At 39.8% G+C, this 18,439-nt stretch overlaps 1 protein-coding gene across 3 annotated transcripts in view; it reads left to right on the top strand.

Moving 5' to 3' along the window:
- The window catches only part of SH3KBP1 (SH3 domain containing kinase binding protein 1), a 530,573-nt gene that overhangs the window by 485,468 nt on the left and 26,666 nt on the right, over positions 1-18,439 (top strand). The gene's annotated exons all lie outside the window — the stretch shown is intronic.

Below are 18,439 nucleotides of genomic sequence, written 5' to 3' on the forward strand. Positions count from 1 at the left end.
CAGTATATATAAAAAGTTTACCCACCCCTGTTAAAATGTCAGGTTTCTGTGATGTAAAAAAATAAGACAAAGATAAATCATTTCAGAACCTTTTCCATCTTTTAATATGACCTTTAAACTCAGTTGAACAACAAACTGAAATATTTTAGGTGGAGGGAAGTAAAAATAAAAAAATAAAAGTCTGTTAAAAATATAAAGATAAATAAATAAATAAATAATATGGTTGCATAAGTGTGCACACCCTTAAACTAATACTTTATTGAAGTACCTTTTGGTTTTATTACAGCACTCTTTTTGGGTATGAGTCCATCAGCATGGCACATCTTGGCTTGGCAATATTTGCCCACTCTTCTTTGCAAAAACACTCCAAATCTGTCAGAGTGTGAGGGCATCTCTTGTGCACAGCCCTCTTCAGATCACCCCACAGGTTTTCAGTCAGATTCAGGTCTGGGCTCTGGCTGGGCCATTCCAAAACTTCAATCTTCTTCTGGTGAAGCCATTCCTTTGTTGATTAGGATGTATGCTTTGGGTTGTTGTCATGCTGAAAGATGAAGTTCCTCTTCATGTTCAGCTTTCTAGCAGAAGCCTGAAGGTTTTGTGCCAATATTGACTGGTATTTGGAACTGTTCACTATTCCCTCTACCTGGACAAAGGGCCCTGTTCCAGCTGAAGAAAAACCGCCCCAAAGCACAATGCTGCCACCACCATACTTCACTGTGGGTATGGTGTTCTTTTTGGTGATGTGCAGTTTTGTTTATGCACCAAACATATGTTTTGGAGTCATGGCCAAAAAGTTCAACCTTGGTTTCATCAGACCATAACACATTTTCTCACATGCTTTTGGGGAACTTGAGATCTGTTTTTGCAAAATTTAGCCAGGCTTGGATGTTTTTCTGTGTAAGAAAGGGCTTCCGTCTTGTCACTCTACCCCATAGCCCAGACATATGAAGAATATGGGAGATTGTTGTCACATGTACCACACAGCCAGTACTTGCCAGATATTTCTGCAGCTCCTTTAATGTTGCTGTAGGCCTCTTGGCATCCTCCCTGACCAGTTTTCTTCTTGTCTTTTTATCAATTTTGGAGGGACGTCCAGTTCTTAGTAATGTCACTGTTGTACTATATTTTCTCCACTGACTGTCTTCATTCTGTTCCATTTAATATCTAATGCCTTGGAAATTATTTTGTATCCTTCTCCCGACTAATACCTTTTAACAGTGAGTTTCCTCTGATGCTTTGGAAGCTCTCTGCAGTCCATGGCTTAAAACAGATTAAATTACCTGGCTGTATAAACTCTAGTATAGAAGGGTTATAATATATATATAAATTACAGACATTCTTAGCTTACACTTGGCCATTTTATGTCTCAAAACTTGATCTCATCTTAATTTTACTACCCAACAAGCCATTACATCAGCACATATCACTGGTTCTTCAACCACAGAAAAATTCAACCCAGATTGTACGCCAATACATGGTGATATAATACATTTAGTGAAAACCTGTGGTGCCTCGTTTTTCTTCTTGTCCCTGAAAATCGGTGGATTTTTAATTTGGCTCAAAAACACTCAATCCCTAATTGCCCTACCAAATTTTCCATTTCCTAACCCTTTTGCTTGAATCATGGAACTTTTTTTTAAAACATGTTTGGGTGCCTCAGTGTTAGCTTGTCAAGTAATAATCTCACCATTGAGGTGAAACTTCACATTAAATTGCCCACTCTAGCCCTTAAGTACCTAGGAGTGAGAATCACCCCCACTTGCTTTTCTTTATATAGCACAAATTATCACCCTATACTCCATTGCCTAACATGATTACTATATTCCTGGCTGAAATATAATATATCTGGGTTAGGAGGGATTGCATCAGTTAAGAGGATGCCACTGCTGAAACAGATGTAATACTTTTGTACTCTCCCCATCCAAATCCCCTACAGACCTTGCAAGAAAAGATTAATACACTTTTATATGGCCCTCCACCAGACTTTTATTACCGTATCAAACTATGTAAGCTTGGGAGTCCCAAGTATAAAAATACAGACTTTCACATTAATCTGGTCAATGTACAGCTGTATTTGCATCAACAGTGAGATCATTACTCATCCCGTTCTTTCACAATTGGCTTACAACCTCCTCTAGAAATAAAAGGCTTAGTTTTTGTAATGTATTACAGTCTTTGGGTGTGGGATAGCCTTCCCTCAATATGTCTAGTCAATGACCTCATGTTGCTACCAGGATATGACATCTCGCATGATTCTCAGTGATGGATTGTGGAACACTTCCACTACTTACAAATTAGAAATTAAATAATGCTTCTTATTTGTATTAAATACTATCATAAATCTTTGACTGTCTTGGCAAACACTGTCACAAACAGTCCCATGTCACTAGATACAGTACCTTTAAAAAGTATTCATACCCCCTGAAATTTTTCACCTTTTTGTCATGTTACAACCAAAAGCGTAATTGTATTTTATTGGGATTTTATGTGATAGACCAACACAAAGTGGCACATACTTGTGGAGTGAAAGTAAAATGATGAATGGTTTTCATTTTTTTTTTTACAAATAAATATCTGAAAAGTGTGGCGTGCATTTGTATTCAGCCCCCTTGAGTCAATACTTTGTAGAGCCACCTTTCGCTGCAATTACAACTGCACGTCTTTTTGGGGATGTCTCTACCAGCTTTGCACATCTAGAGTGTGACATTTCATTCCCATTTTTCTTTGCAAAATAGCTCAAGCTCTGTCAGATTGGATGGAGAGCGTCTGTGAACAGCAATTTTTAAGTCTTGCCACAGTTTCTCAATTGGATTTAGGTCTGGACTTTGACTGGCCCATTCTAACACATGAATATACTTTTATCTAAACCATTCTATTGTAGCTCTGGCTGTATGTTTAGGGTCATTGTCCTGTTGGAAGGTGAACCTCCACCCCAGTCAAGTCTTTTGCAGACTCTAACAGGTTTTCTTCTAAAATTGCCCTGTAATTGGCCCCATCAATCTTCCTATCAACTCTGACTAGCATCCCTGTTTATGCCGATGAAAGGCATGCCCGCAACAAGATGGTGCAACCACCATGTTTCACAGTGGGGATGGTGTGCTCAGGGTGATGTGCAGAGTTAAAAAGAGAAAAAAAGGGCACACCAGCCTTGTGCGTTATGTTTTAGGTACGTATTTATTTAACCACTTCAGGACCGCCGTATTGCCAATGTACGTCAACACAATGGCACAGGCAGGCACAATCACGTAGATCTACGTGATTGCCTTCCAGCGGGTGGGGGGTCCGATCGGACCCCCTCCCGCTGGTTACGGCGGTCCGGTTCGCTCCAGGAGCGCTCCGTGATGAGGGGATGGCCGTTGGTTTTCGGCCACCCCCTCTGGATCGCTCCTGGCCAATGAGAAGCTTCCTCCCACTGTGTATTGTTTACACAGGAAGGAGGAAGTGATGTCATTCTCCTCGGGGCGGTCTTTTTGACCGGACTACGAGGAGAAGACTAATAGTAAGTGTGCACCAACACTACACTGACATGTAGGTACACACAGGCACACAAATTTATTTTGGGGTGTAATTTGACTTCTGCCCATAGCATGTGTGAGCAATATATAATTTAGTGACAACTTTGTGCAAAAAAAAAAAAAGTTTGTAATATTCCCGCAACTTTTGGCAAAATATAAAATATTCCATGGACTCAACATGCCTCTCAGTAAATAGCTTGGGGTGTCTACTTTCCAAAAAGGGGATCATTTGGGGGGGTTTTGTGCTATTTTGGCATTTTATGGCCTTCGAAACTGTGATAGGTAGTGAGGAGTTAAATCAAAAATTTGCACCCTTAGAAATCCTGAAGGTGGTGATTGGTTTTCGGGGTGCCGTGCGCGACTAGACTCCCAAAAAGTCCCACACATGTGGTATCCCCGTACTCAGGAGAAGCAGCAGAATGTATTTTGGGGTGTCATTTCACATATGCCCATAGCATGTGTGAGCAATATATCATTTAGTGACAACTTGGTGCAAAAAAAAAAAAGTTTGTAATATTCCCGCAACTTGTGGCAAAATATAAAATATTCCATGGACTCAACATGCCTCTCAGTAAATAGCTTGGGGTGTCTACTTTCCAAAATGGGGTCATTTTGGGGGGTTTTGTGCTATTTTGGCATTTTATGGCCTTCGAAACTGTGATAGGTAGTGAGGAGTTAAATCAAAAATTTGCACCCTTAGAAATCCTGAAGGTGGTGATTGGTTTTCGGGGTGCCGTGCGCGACTAGACTCCCAAAAAGTCCCACACATGTGGTATCCCCATACTCGGGAGAAGTAGCGGAATATATTTTGGGGTGCAATTCCACATATAACCATGGCATGTGTGAGCAATATATCATTTAGTGACAACTTTTTGTAAAAAAAATTATTTTATTTTTTTTGTCATTATTCAATCCCTTAGGACAAAAAAAAAAAAATATTCAATGGGCTCAACATACCCATCAGCAATTTCCTTGGGGTGTCTACTTTCCAAAATGGGGTCATTTGGGGGGGATTTGTACTGCCCTGCCATTTTAGCACCTCAAGAAATGAGATCGGCAGTCATAAATTAAAAGCTGTGTAAATTCCAGAAAATGTACTCTAGTTTGTAGACGCTATAACTTTTGCGCAAACCAAAAAATATACGCTTATTGACATTTTTTTTACTAAAGACATGTGGCTGAATAAATTTTGCCCTCAATGTATGACTAAAATTTAGTTTATTCGATTTTTCTTATAACAAAAAGAAGAAAATATCTTTTTTTTTCAAAATTTTCGCTCTTTTTCCATTTATATCGCAAAAAATAAAAATCGCAGAGGCAATCAAATACCATCAAAAGAAAGCTCTATTTGTGGGAAGAAAAGGACGCAAATTTCGTTTGGGTGCAATATTGCATGACCGCGCAATTACCAGTTAAAGCAGCGCAGTGCGAAATTGCAAAAAGACCTCTGGTCCTTAAGGTGTTTATTGGTCCGGAGCTGAAGTGGTTAAGACATCAAAAAAAAACTACTCACAAAGAATCGTATAAAATCTTGCAGTAAGACAATAAGAGTAGTCATCAAATGGCAGCATCTAGTAACAGACGAACGGGACTCTCCAGAGGTAACAAAGGAGCTCACACCACTCACTGATTACAGAATGCAAAAAATAAACTGGCAGTGGTTTTATCCATTCCCTACTCTGTACAAAACAAAATAAAATGACTATATTTACACTTAAATTTCAGAAAATATTTTCAATAAGAATGATATTAATTGGGAAAAATCAATATTGTCCCCTTCTCTCCGCTCCTTCAGTGATAAATGAAATATTAGTCAATATCTACATTCAGAAAGTACGTCTGATCCCGCTGTTTGGCATGCCCTTGGTCGGCACTGTGTTTATTGGCTCTAGAGTTTGCAGCTGTCATATTTGGTAACTGCTTGTAATGAAGCTAGCATCTGTTGTAAGCAAGCTGGGTCATGGGATCAGACATTGCTATTGCTGCGGAGGCTGATGAGGATGGATGTCTGTATTGATCATTTTCTTCAACTCTCATCTAAAACCTTCCTTATAAAAGATAGCCTCCACATTTACTACTGTGGTACTGTGAGGGCAGGCTGCCCAGGTCTCGCCTGGACTCAAAGGCCTGGAGCCAACACATCTGGCTGTCTGAATATGATCCATATTCACTGTAATTACAAAGCCATACATAGTGACATGGTTTTAGCATTTTACTCTGCAAATATTGGGTTGGTTATACAAAGAATTGTTTTTTCTTTCATTTTTTTTATTTTTATTTTGTTTGTATTATAAAAGTTTGTAAATTTGTACAAATTTGTTTGTAAAAAAAGTCTATTTCATGAGTAGCGTGTGGATGCTGTGAAAATGATTGCTGCAGCGCAGTATTGTACAACAAATCTGTTCACTGGTTGCCTGAATAGTATGCATGTAGTATTTCATGAGTTTGGGTGCAATAGACAAATGCATAAAAATTTTCTCTTAGAAATTGACCGTGTGAAGCTAATTCCTGCTTTGATTTTTCTGCTACACTGTATGTATAATTTCCTTGATATGATGTTATAATGTATGCTTGCACTGCCAATTTTCTTCACATATTAAGCTTACACAGCTTGATTGTAATCATATACCGGTAGTTTAGAATTTAACCATACTGCAATACTATGTGCAGTGAATATTCATGCCTTTAGCATATTCATATTTTATGTCGCCACTTTAAACTTTTTTTATTTTTTTTGCTAGGGTTCACTATATAAAATTTGATTATAATTAAAAAAATATATTGTGTAGCACATTGCTAATGAATTGTCTAATTGAACTCATTCAATAGGTTGAATTCATTTGACTGGCTAATAATGGGATTTGAACCCATATCTGCAAACACTTCACCATCATGCTGCCAATGTCAGTGCTGTATTGACTTTCAACCCAATGATGGGCCCAGTAAGGGTTGCTATGTTTTCTATCCCTACTGCCATGTCAATATCCATTGCTCTAGACACTCATCCAAGTGTCCTATGGTGAATAAAGCCTTAATTTCAACAATTAGCCCTACACCTTACGTTAACATTGCAAAAAAATAAATAAAAATAAAACATATTTGTATTAAGTAACACAAATTCACATGGATTTGCATTATTCTAGAACAGATTTGTTCATAGAGACTACAGTTACTATATAAATGCTTTTCAGCTTTCCTTATTCGCGGCTGTTTTCTATGTCCGTTTGAAACGCTGTCATGCTGTGGTTTAAAATGTCTAATTACTTGAGGATTAATCACTGCCCCTTCCAAACTGACCCAGCTTGTGGATTAATACTTTGAATTATAATGGTCCATAAGTAAGTGCTTCGTGTTTTTTCCATCGTTGACACTTTAGTTAAACAGCCTCTGATTAGACTTTGGCAGAGAATGGTGCTAACTGACAAAGCAGATTCAAACCAAAAAGTTCAGTATTTCTAATTATTCATATTTTTTTTGTTGTTGCTATTGAAATCTGAGATGGCATTTGATATATGGTAAGCAGGTCAAGATAAAAGCAAAGAAAGAAAAATAGCACACATACAGTTGTGCTCATAAGTTTACATACCCTGGCAGAATTTGATTTCTTGGCCATTTTTCAGAGAATATGAATAACACAAAAACATTTCTTTCACACATAGTTAGTGTTTGGCCGAAGCCATTTATTATCAATCAACTGTGTTTACTCTTTTTAAATCATAATGACAACAGAAACTGCCCAAATTACCCTGACCAAAAGTTTACATATCCTGGTGATTTTGACCTGATCACGTGCAGACAAGTTGACGCAAGGGATTTGAATGGCTATTAAAGGTAACCATCCTTACCGGTGATCGGTTTGCTTGTAATTAGTGTGTGTGTATAAAAGGTCAATGAGTTTCTGGATTCCTGACAGACCCTTGAATCTTTCATCCAGTGCTGCACTGACGTTTCTGGATTCTGAGTCATGGGGAAAGCAAAATAATTGTCAAAGGATCTGTGGGAAATGGTAGTGGAACTGTATAAAACAGGAAAGGGATATAAAAAGATATCCAAGGAATTGAGAATGCCAATCAGCAGTGTTCAAAGTCTAATCAAGAAGTGGAAAATGAGGGGTTCTGTTGAAACCAAACCACAGACAGTTAGACCAACTAAGATTTCAGCCACAACTGCCAGGAAAATTGTTTGGGATGCAAAGAAAAACCCAGAAATAACTTCAGGTGAAATACAGGACTCTGAAAACATGTGGTGTGGCTGTTTCATGATGCACAATAAGGAGGCACTTGAAGAAAGTTGGGCTGCATGGTCTAGTCGCTAGAAGAAAGCCATTACTATGCAAATGCCACAAAGTATCCCACTTACAATACACCAAACAGCACAGAAACAAGCTTCAAACCTTCTGGCACAAAGTCATTTGGAGTGATGAGACCAAAATTTAGCTTTTTGGCCACAACCCTAAATGCTACATTTGTGGAGGAGTCAACAAGGCCCAAGAATTTACAGGAACTGGAGGCTTTTTTCCTAGAGGAATGGGCAGTTGAGAAGATAAAGAGCTTCATGCGCAAACACCACAAAGACTTCAAGCTGTTATTGATGTTAAAGGCGGCAATACACGGTATTAAGAACTTGGGGTACGTAAACTTTTGATCAGGGTCATTTGGGTAGTTTCTGTTGCTGTTATGATTTAAAAAAGAGTAAACACTGATAATAAATGGCTTCAGCCAAACACTAACCATCAGTGAAAGAAAAGTTTTTATGTTATCATTAATATTCTCAAAAAAATCATAAATTCTGCCAGGGTATGTAAACTTATGAGCACAGCTGTACATGCTGTATTATTTGCTTTTAATGGATCCTTTATAGAAGTATAAAATATTTTTACTTTGGGCAACGGCACCAGGAACTGGGCTGCAGAGCGGCATACAGGGACAAGGGTGTCTGTAGCATATATAGGCCTGGGTCCTATAGTACTGTAGAAAGTGCTGTTAAGTTAATCCTATTTAAATGTGAACTCTTGGCAGATATATTAAGCACAAATAATGCAGCTTTGTATATATAAATATGGAATTTAAAGTGTATGTAAACCCAAGAACAAAAAAATGATATTATTGCAACTTGCCAGTCCTTAGATGTGGTGACAAGAAATGTGGCATAAGAATTGCTGTTGCGTTCTGGACATTAGTAGTTATGCGACACCAGCTTATTCTCTACTACTGCACATTGAACTATTTACATCAGTCTTGCTCAGAGAAATTCATACATTAGCACTCTATGGTCAGTCTAAGCAGACTCCAGTTAGCTGTATTATGTTATTGGGTGGTGGGAAGAAAATGTAGCTTGCAGGTGAAGCCTTATAAACCCAGAGGATATATATAAAAATCGACTAAAGGAAAAGAGAAAATAAAACATAACGCATTATGTGTTGATTCAATTTTAACAAAACATATTTCAAATACAGCTAGCATAAGTACTTGAATTTGTCTTTATATCATCTTCCTGCAATCTTTTCTACAATAAGTAATTAGACTGAGAGAGAAGTCGGTGTAGCACAGGAAATATATTTATATGCTGTACATAGGTCAGCTTGTCTGAATTACTTTGTGCTAGATATGTTGATTGCTTGTCTTTACTAGCTATGGAGTTATGTGCACACTATATAGCTGTTAATTTATTGTGACTTTTATTTAACAGTGTAATCTTACAGCAAGACCAGCAGGCTGGCAATTGGACTTGGACTGAGTGGTTATAGTGTTATTTTGATGACTCTAGATGCATGCTGTTTTATAGGGGTCATGTTAATTTTACTACCTGCCAATGCTCTTTTTTGACTCTTTGATCTGTGGTAAGTATAACATACCTAAAGACTGAAGTTTCATTCTAAACCTAGATTTATGCATATGTAAAGGATCAGGGCATTTACCGAACACAAGAAAAGCTGAACCTAATAGGATAATAAGTCTGCACAGTATATGGACAACATGGCTTAGTGGTTAATAGTATGGTCTTACATTGCAGAGATTCATGGTTTAATTCCTCCCAGGTACAAAAACTGTATGGAGCTTCTGTTCTCCTCTTGTCTGTGTGGGTTTTTCCTGGAGTACCTGTCTTCTTACATTATCCTAAAAAAACACTTAGGCCGCGTACACACGCGGGGACTGTTCGCCCAACTTTGTCCGTCAAACAGTTTCAGCAAACAGTCCGCTCAAAATTAGCATGGACGGACATGGCCACACACGACGAACGAACAGTTTGCTGAAACCGTGCGCGATGACGTGAACGGCACGTACGACGGGACGAAAAATACGACGTCCTATACACTGCATTATAACTTTCGGCGTGTAAATCCTTTCTGAGCATGCGCGGAACTTAGTTTGACGAACAAGCCTACACACGAGGGGACTGTTCGCTGAAACAAAGTTTCAGCGGACAGTTTTTCGGAAATTCCGAAAAACCTTGTTCAGCGGACTGTTCGCTGAAACTGTCCGCTGAAAGCCCACACACGAGCGGACTGTCCGCCGAAACACTGTTCAGCGGACAAAGTTGGGCGAACAGTCCCCGCGTGTGTACGCGGCCTTACTGGATAATTGGCATGTGTATGGCTGTGGTCTTTTAGCTAAGATCAAGTGTAGTATTTGTTTTTATCAGAGTCCAGGAAAGGTGCTCTGCCACTATTCTAGCCTTTTAGCTGTATCATGCTCTTTCTAGTATTATGGAGTTTCTGAGGGACCCTTCCCGTGGGAAGGAATACAAATTAAAGTGATATTAGTCAATAAAATAAAAAAGATGTTCTACTTACCTGTTCTGTGCAATGGTATTGCACAGAGCATTCCCTTACCTCATCTTTGGTGGTCTTTCACCAGGGCTTTCATCTGCATCTTATTCTGAGTGCCACCATAGCAAGCCCTGTGCCATGGGGTAATTGTGCAATTGTCTATAGGCACACACAGCATGGCTCAACCACTTAGGAGTGCAGTCGCTCTAAATCTAAGGGGTAGATCTGAAATGAGTGGAAGCTCTGCTGATTTTATCATCCAATCATGTGCAAGCTAAAATGCTGTTTTTTATTTTCCTTGCATGTCCCCCTCGGATCTACAGTGACTTTACATCCAAGTGCACTTTCAGTGCAAAATGGCTTTTCCTTTAGTAAATAACCCCCAATGAGTGGGTCTTCCTTTAGGGTGCAATATAGATTTTAAAGACTTAACAGTTCTATTTTCAAGACTGTATTGAATTTTTGAACTGGTTAGCATTCACGAAAATGGTTGCAGTGATAAGTACTGTTATGCCCTGTACACATGGTCGGACTTTCCGATGGAAAATGTGCGATCGGAGCATGTTGTCGGAAATTCCAACCGTATGTAGGCTCCATCGGAATTTCTGTCGCACAAAATTTGATATCTGGTTCTCAAATTTTCCAACAACAAAATCCTTTGTGCAAATTCTGATTGTGTGTCCACAAATTCCACGCATGCTTGGAATCAAGCAGAAGAGCAGCACTGGCTATTGAAATAATTTTTTCTCGGCTCGTCGTATATGTTGTATGTCACTGTGTTCTTAACGTTCTGAATTTCCAACCAACTTTATGCAACCGTGTGTATGCAAGACAAGTTTGAGCCAACATTCGTTAGAAAAAAACATAGGATTTTGATGTGGAAATCGTGTGTACAAGGCATTACTGTTTGCAGCCAATCATATACATATTTTTTAGTATCGCTTTTCATAATTGACCAGCAAAGCTGTGCAATAACCTCCATGCCTTTAACTTGATGTAAAAATAAAGCAGATTTTAGGGCTGTGAAACAAAGCACATAAACAAGCAACTTTGTGTTAAACTCTTTTATACATAGATCTCAAAGCAAATGTATAGCTAAAACTTTAGGCTCCAGGACAGATGGAGTGGGTAGTTCTACCTATTAAGGACATGGACAGCAAAAAAAAATTCACCAAGGTTTTATTCATTACTGTTTTTATTAAAAGATTAAAATGTTTTGAAGTTGCAAACAGTATGATTTATTTAGGCATCACTTGTGGAGATGAAGCAAATATCTAGCCTTATAGGGCTTCACTTGAGGTTGATAAAAGAGTGTCTTTGGCTTTCATGTATACTAGTTATTACACATAAATTTGATTTGACCTATTACAAAATCTTTCCTCATATTGTGCATGGGAAATTTATGTGTTTGAAAAAAAACAGAGGATGCAATCTCAGGTTTCTGGGCCCCCAGAAATGCAAGAATGCATGTGTCATCTAGATCGTCATGTCAGAAACACATGCACCCCAGCAATTAGGACGTTTAAAAAGTATATGATACTGGCGCTTATCATGTAAATGGCCTACTTGGCACTATTATGCAAAGAAAGGAAATTGCATTACGAGGATTTGTCCACAGTTGTTTGAAACAAACATCTTCTCCCCATAATAGAATGTTAGCATCTACGTTGTAGAGATGTCTTTTATCTGGTTGGTTGATATGCATTAATTTAGCATAAGCCAAAATACCAGCTATAAAAAGGTATCAACTCATAAGGTCTATACCTTGCCATACTTGGTTCGAATAATTTATTAAATAGGTGTAGTTGCATAGAAAGATTTAAAAGTGTAAGCTTGTCTTGAAAATCCTAATTGAAGGGAGAATTATTAATAAACAAAATCTCCCCAGGACTGTAACAATTCCAATATTTGTGTTGGGTCTCTAAATATAGATAAATGAGTGCCACAATCAAATGTCACAAAACATATTGTAACAATTTGTATATCACATAGCTCTTTCCAGCTTTGTAGGGTTAAATCTTTTGCTTAGTCTAAACATGTCTATTTTCCACGTCTCTGCGACCTCCTGAATTGTTATCTAATCAATTTACTTTAACTAGTCCTTTTACTTTAACCGTATTGCTTAAAACTGCTGTTGTCGTTTGCTGTTTGTCTTATGTAACAGTATACGGTATATGCACTTCTGACCTTTTCGGGAAATATGGTATGAAAATAATACAGTGAGGGGAAAAAAGTAATTTATCCCCTGCTGATATTGTACGTTTGCCCACTGACAAATGATCAGTCTATAATTTTAATGGTAGGTTTATTTTAACAGTGAAAGACAGAATAACAACAATATCCATAAAAACGCAGTTTAAAAAAGTTCTAAATTGATTGCATTTTAATGAGTGAAATAAGTATTTGACCCCTTCGCAAAACATGGCTTAGTACTTAGTGGAGAAACCCTTGTTGGCAATCACAGGAGTCAGATGTTTCTTGTAATTGACCACCAGGTTTGCACACATCTCAGGAGGGATTTTGTCCCACTCCTCTTTGCAGATCCTCCCCAAGTCATTAAGGTTTTGAGGCTGACGTTTGGTAGCTCAAACCTTCAGCTCCCTCCACATATTTTCTATGGGATTAAGGTCCAGAGACGGACTAGGCCACTCCGGGACCTTAATGTTCTCCTTCTTGAGCCACTCCTTTGTTGCTTTGGCTGTGTGTTTTGGGTCATTGTCATGCTGGAAGACCCATCCATGGCCTATCTTCAGTGTTCTGGCTGAGGGAAGGAGGTTCTCACCCAAGATTTGACGGTCCATTGTCCCTTTGATTCGGTGGTGTTGTCCTGTCCCCTTAGCAGAAAAACACCCCCAAAGCATAATGTTTCCACCTCCACTATTTGATGCCATGTTTGACGGTGGGTATGGTGTTCTTGGGGTCACAGGCAGCATTCCTCCTTCTCCAAACACGGCGAGTTAAGTTAATGCCAAAGAGCTCAATTTTGGTCTCATCTGAGCACAACACTTTCACCCAGTTCTCCTCTGAATCATTCAGATGTTGATTAGAAAACTTCAGAAAGGTCTGTACATGTGTTTTCTTGAGCAGGGGGACCTAACAGGTTCTGCAGGATTTCAGTCCTTCACAGCGTAGTCTGTTACAAATTGTTTTCTTGGTGACTATGGTCCCAGCTGCCTTGAGATCATTGACAAGGTTCTCCCGTGTAGTTCTGGGCTGATTCCTCACCGTTCTCATGATCACTGAAACTCCACGAGGTGAGATCCTGCATAGAGCCCCAGACCGAGAAAGATTGACAGTTATTTTGTGTTTCTTCCATTTGCGAATAATCGCACCAACTGTTGTCACCCTCTCATCAAGCTGCTTCCCGATGGTCTTATAGCCCATTCCAACATTGTGTAGGTCTACTATCCTGTTCCAGACATCCTTGGACAGCTCTTTTGTCTTGGCCATGGTGGAGATATTGGAATCTGATTGCTTTGTTACCTGTATAGAAGACATCTGGAAGCCAGAAATCTTGCTGATTTATAGAGGATCAAATACTTATTTCACTCATTAAACTGCAAATCAATTAAAAAAAAAATGTGAAATGCGTTTTTTTCTGGATATGTTTGTTGATGTTCTGTCTCTCACTGTTAAAATAAATCTACCATTAAAATGATAGACTGATCATTTCTTTGTCAGTGGGCAAACGTACAAAATCAGCAGGGGATCACATACTTTTTTCCCTCACTGTATATCCATTTTTGGTTTCTTTAAAGCCTGCAGGAGTTGGTATAGACAATGAATTTGATGTTGTTTGCACTAATCCCTTTTGATGAAAATAACTGGTTTAGCTAATCTTATAGCTGATAGAGGAATCACGTTTACAAAAACAGTGCTATCTGCTGAAGAGCAGAATTCATACCAATCAAACAGTCCCGATTTGGTTGGGACTGTCCCTCCATTTCAGCTGAATCATGTGGTCCCACAGACCTCAGGTTTGTCACATTGCTTTTGGAGTTCCACTCTGCATTCTAGACTCTGCCCACTAGGTGGAGCTACATGTGTTCCACCCAGCCCTGGCTTCCACAAGAGGAGAAAGAAGTCAGTCATTGGAAGTCAGAAAGGCAGAAGGGGAGCTGCAGTTTGACGATCTGTGCATTGACCCACCTGAGAGCCAATGTGAGAAAATGGAATTGACATCAGATGGCTGTGATGTATATTGAGCCTCCACTGCTTCACGTTTACCCACTTGTCAGTACAGGGACAGAATTATGATTGAGTCACATTTTAGGAAAGGTGCAAAAAAAAAAGCCTATATATTATCCTTTATGGTGGCCTGTGTAGTAAAACTGTGCCACTTTGCTGCTCCCAGGTCTCTGCAGATGTTCCACACATTTGTGTGTCCATCACCTGCTTCTACATCACGCTGTGGTTCTTCATGCTGGCACGTGTCCTGTAGTGACATTCTAGCCGGTAAGAGGAACCACAGCTTACCGTGGAGGAAGCAGGCATGTGAAACACATACTAATGTGAAATATTTGCAGCTAATAGAAAGCAACAAAAGCAGCAGTATGACTACACTCCTTCAAAGCACACCCATATGGCAGCGCCCACTCTTCACCACAGAACTTGGGTGGCCCTCTTTGTCATATTCAAAAGTTGTGAGGTATAAGAATTTTCACAAGAGAAGTAGGAGTGTGGGTCTCTCACAGCCCATAATTTGCCACTGATGGGTGCCCATGTGTGTTTGTATCTGGGTAGGGGAATTTTGTGGTGTTGTATTATTGGCCAGCACACTGGCAGATTTTAGGAAACCTTACATAGACATATCTATGGCCACCATTATCCAGATTTCTAAGCGTATTAATACACTTTGTTTCAAAATGTCATAATTTGCGTCCTGTTGGGGAAAAGGCATAGAACTTATCTTCAAGGACGATATGCTATCCTTGGTTTGCTGTTCATTATAGGTAAGCAAAACAGAAATAATTCTGAGCTTAAACAGGTTTGTAATTCTTAAACATTATTAACTACTGTATTCATTTTAAACAGTATGTAAACCCAGATTTCATATTCCTTATATGTGCCTGCAGTACCATGCACTTCTATGAAAAAATATCCTGTTCTCTTTATATTTACTTCCTTTGTGTGAAATCCCTGGCGGTCCTGCAAGTCCCTCTGCTTTCCTAATAACAACTGACCACACTAAGCAGGATAACACAAGGAGGTCAGTTCTCTAGCTATGCTGGGAACTCAACCTGCCCTCCTCCAATGTTCAGACTTGTCCTGACACACCCCTGCACAGGGCTATCAGTGTACTGCTGCTTCTCCCCCCCCCCCCCCCCCAGCTCTTATGCAGCTGAGAACAGAGGGAAGGTGATCATTTATAAAAAAAAAAATGGCAAATAGGTGTTTGGAATTCTTTTTTATTTCTATACACACGTTTTGCCTTTCATTTCTATTTCTAAGGTGAATGGGTTGTTTTTTACAAGGTGAGAGTTTACAATCACTTTAAGGATCCCAGGCTTTAGCTTTCTAGGTACGTATATACTCGAGTATAGGTCGATCCGAATATAAGCCGAGGCCCCTAATTTACCACAAAAAAACTGGGAAAACGTATTGACTCGTGTATAAGCCGAGGGTGAGACATGCAGCAGCTACTGTTACAGCTTCCATCCCTGTGTCCATCCCTGTGTCCATCCCTGTGTCCATCCCTGTGTCCATCCCTGTGTACCTCCCTGTGTCCATCCCTGTGTCCATCCCTGAGTCCATTGCAGCCTACCTGTGCCAATCTGCAGCCTCTTTGTCCTTCTGCAGCCTCTGTGTGCCATTTTGCACCGATCTACATGTATAAAAAACATACGGCGGCCATGCCAGGTTTCAAAAGCCGCACCTCTCCTCCTCGTCTGTGACAGACGGCGGCCATTCCACTGTTCAAAAGCCGCGCCTCCCTGTCTGTGATAGGCAGAACACTCAATTTCCCAGCAGTCAGTGTTCCGCCTATCACGGACATCCTCTCATCCTCGTCCGTAGTATGAGGATGAGCGGATGTCCGTGATAGGCAGAACACTGACTGCTGGGAAATTGAGTGTTCCGCCTATCACAGACAGGGAGGCGCGGCTTTTGAATAGTGGAATGAAATAGTGGTGACTCGAGTATAAGCCGAGGGGGGCACTTTCAGCCTAAAAAAAGGGGCTGAAAATCTCGGCTTATACTCGAGTATATACGGTACATTTTAGTCGTTTTCAAGAGTGACAATTGCTATAACCCATTCCCACCATTAATCTGTATATAAAGGTTTCCCTGCATGATTACTTTTGCTGAGGAAGTGTTAATCTGTGTCTCACCTTACACTGTAAAAAAAAAAATATATATATATATATAATGCCTTGCGAAAGTATTCGGCCCCCTTGAACTTTTCAAGCTTTTACCACATTTCAGGCTTCAAACATAAAGATATAAAATTTTTATTTTTTGTGAAGAATCACCAACAAGTGGGACACAATTGTGAAGTGGAACGAAATCTATTGGATTTTTGAAACTTTTTTAACTAATAAAAAAATGAAAAGTGGGGCGTGCAAAATTATTCGGCCCCCTTGCGTTAATACTTTGTAGAGCCACCTTTTGCTGCGATTACAGCTGCAAGTCGCTTGGGGTATGTCTCTATCAGTTTTGCACATCGAGAGACTGAAATTCTTGCCCATTCTTCCTTGCAAAACAGCTCAAGCTCAGTGAGGTTGGCTGGAGAGCGTTTGTGAACAGCAGTTTTCAGCTCTTTCCACAGATTCTCGATTGGATTCAGGTCTGGACTTTGACTTGGCCATTCTAACACCTGGATACGTTTATTTGTGAACCATTCCTTTGTAGATTTTGCTGTATGTTTGGGATCATTGTCTTGCTGGAAGATAAATCTCCGTCCCAGTTTCAGGTCTTTTGCAGACTCCAACAGGTTTTCATCCAGAATGGTCCTGTATTTGGCTGCATCCATCTTCCCCTCAATTTTAACCATCTTCCCTGTCCCTGCTGAAGAAAAGCAGGCCCAAACCATGATGCTGCCACCACCATGTTGACAGTGGGGATGGTGTGTTGAGGGTGATGAGCTGTGTTGCTTTTACGCCAAACATATCGTTTTGCATTGTGGGCAAAAAGTTCGATTTTGGTTTCATCTGACCAGAGCACCTTCTTCCACATGTTTGGTGTGTCTCCCAGGTGGCTTGTGGCAAACTTTAGACGAGACTTTTTATGGATATCTTTGAGAAATGGCTTTCTTCTTGCCACTCTTCCATAAAGGCCAGATTTGTGCAGTGTACGACTGATTGTTGTCCTATGGACAGACTCTCCCACCTCAGCTGTAGTTCTCTTCAGTTCATCCAGAGTGATCATGGGCCTCTTGGCTGCATCTCTGATCAGTCTTCTCCTTGTCTGAGCTGAAAGTTTAGAGGGACGGCCAGGTCTTGGTAGATTTGCAGTGGTCTGATACTCCTTCCATTTCAAAATGATCGCTTGCACAGTGCTCCTTGGGATGTTTAAAGCTTGGGAAATCTTTTTGTATCCAAATCCAGCTTTAAACTTCTCCACAACAGTATTACGGACCTGCCTGGTGTGTTCCTTGGTCTTCATGATGCTCTCTGCGCTTTCAACAGAACCCTGAGACCATCACAGAGCAGGTGCATTTATACAGAGACTTGATTACACACAGGTGGATTCTATTTATCACCATCAGTCATTTAGGACAACATTGGATCATTCAGAGATCCTCGCTGAACTTCTGGAGTGAGTTTGCTGCACTGAAAGTAAAGGGGCCGAATAATTTTGCACGCACCACTTTTCAGTTTTTTATTTGCTAAAAAAGTTTAAATTATCCAATAGATTTTGTTCCACTTCACAATTGTGTCCCACTTGTTGGTGATTCTTCACAAAAAATTTAAATTTTATATCTTTATGATTGAAGCCTGAAATGTGGCAAAAGGTTGAAAAGTTCAAGGGGGCCGAATACTTTCGCAAGGCACTGTGTGTGTGTGTGTATATATACATATATATATATACATATACACACACACACACACACACACACACACACACACACAGCCTTTTTTCAGTGGGAACGCAGGGAAACACAGTTCCGGCACCTCCAGAACTGAATGTGTGTAATAGCGTGGGGTGTGGGGTATGC

The sequence above is a fragment of the Lithobates pipiens genome, unplaced genomic scaffold, assembly GCF_037356315.1.
Source record: "Lithobates pipiens isolate NorthernLeopardFrog02 unplaced genomic scaffold, aLitPip1_a1.2 Scaffold_16, whole genome shotgun sequence".
Lineage (NCBI taxonomy): Eukaryota > Metazoa > Chordata > Amphibia > Anura > Ranidae > Lithobates > Lithobates pipiens.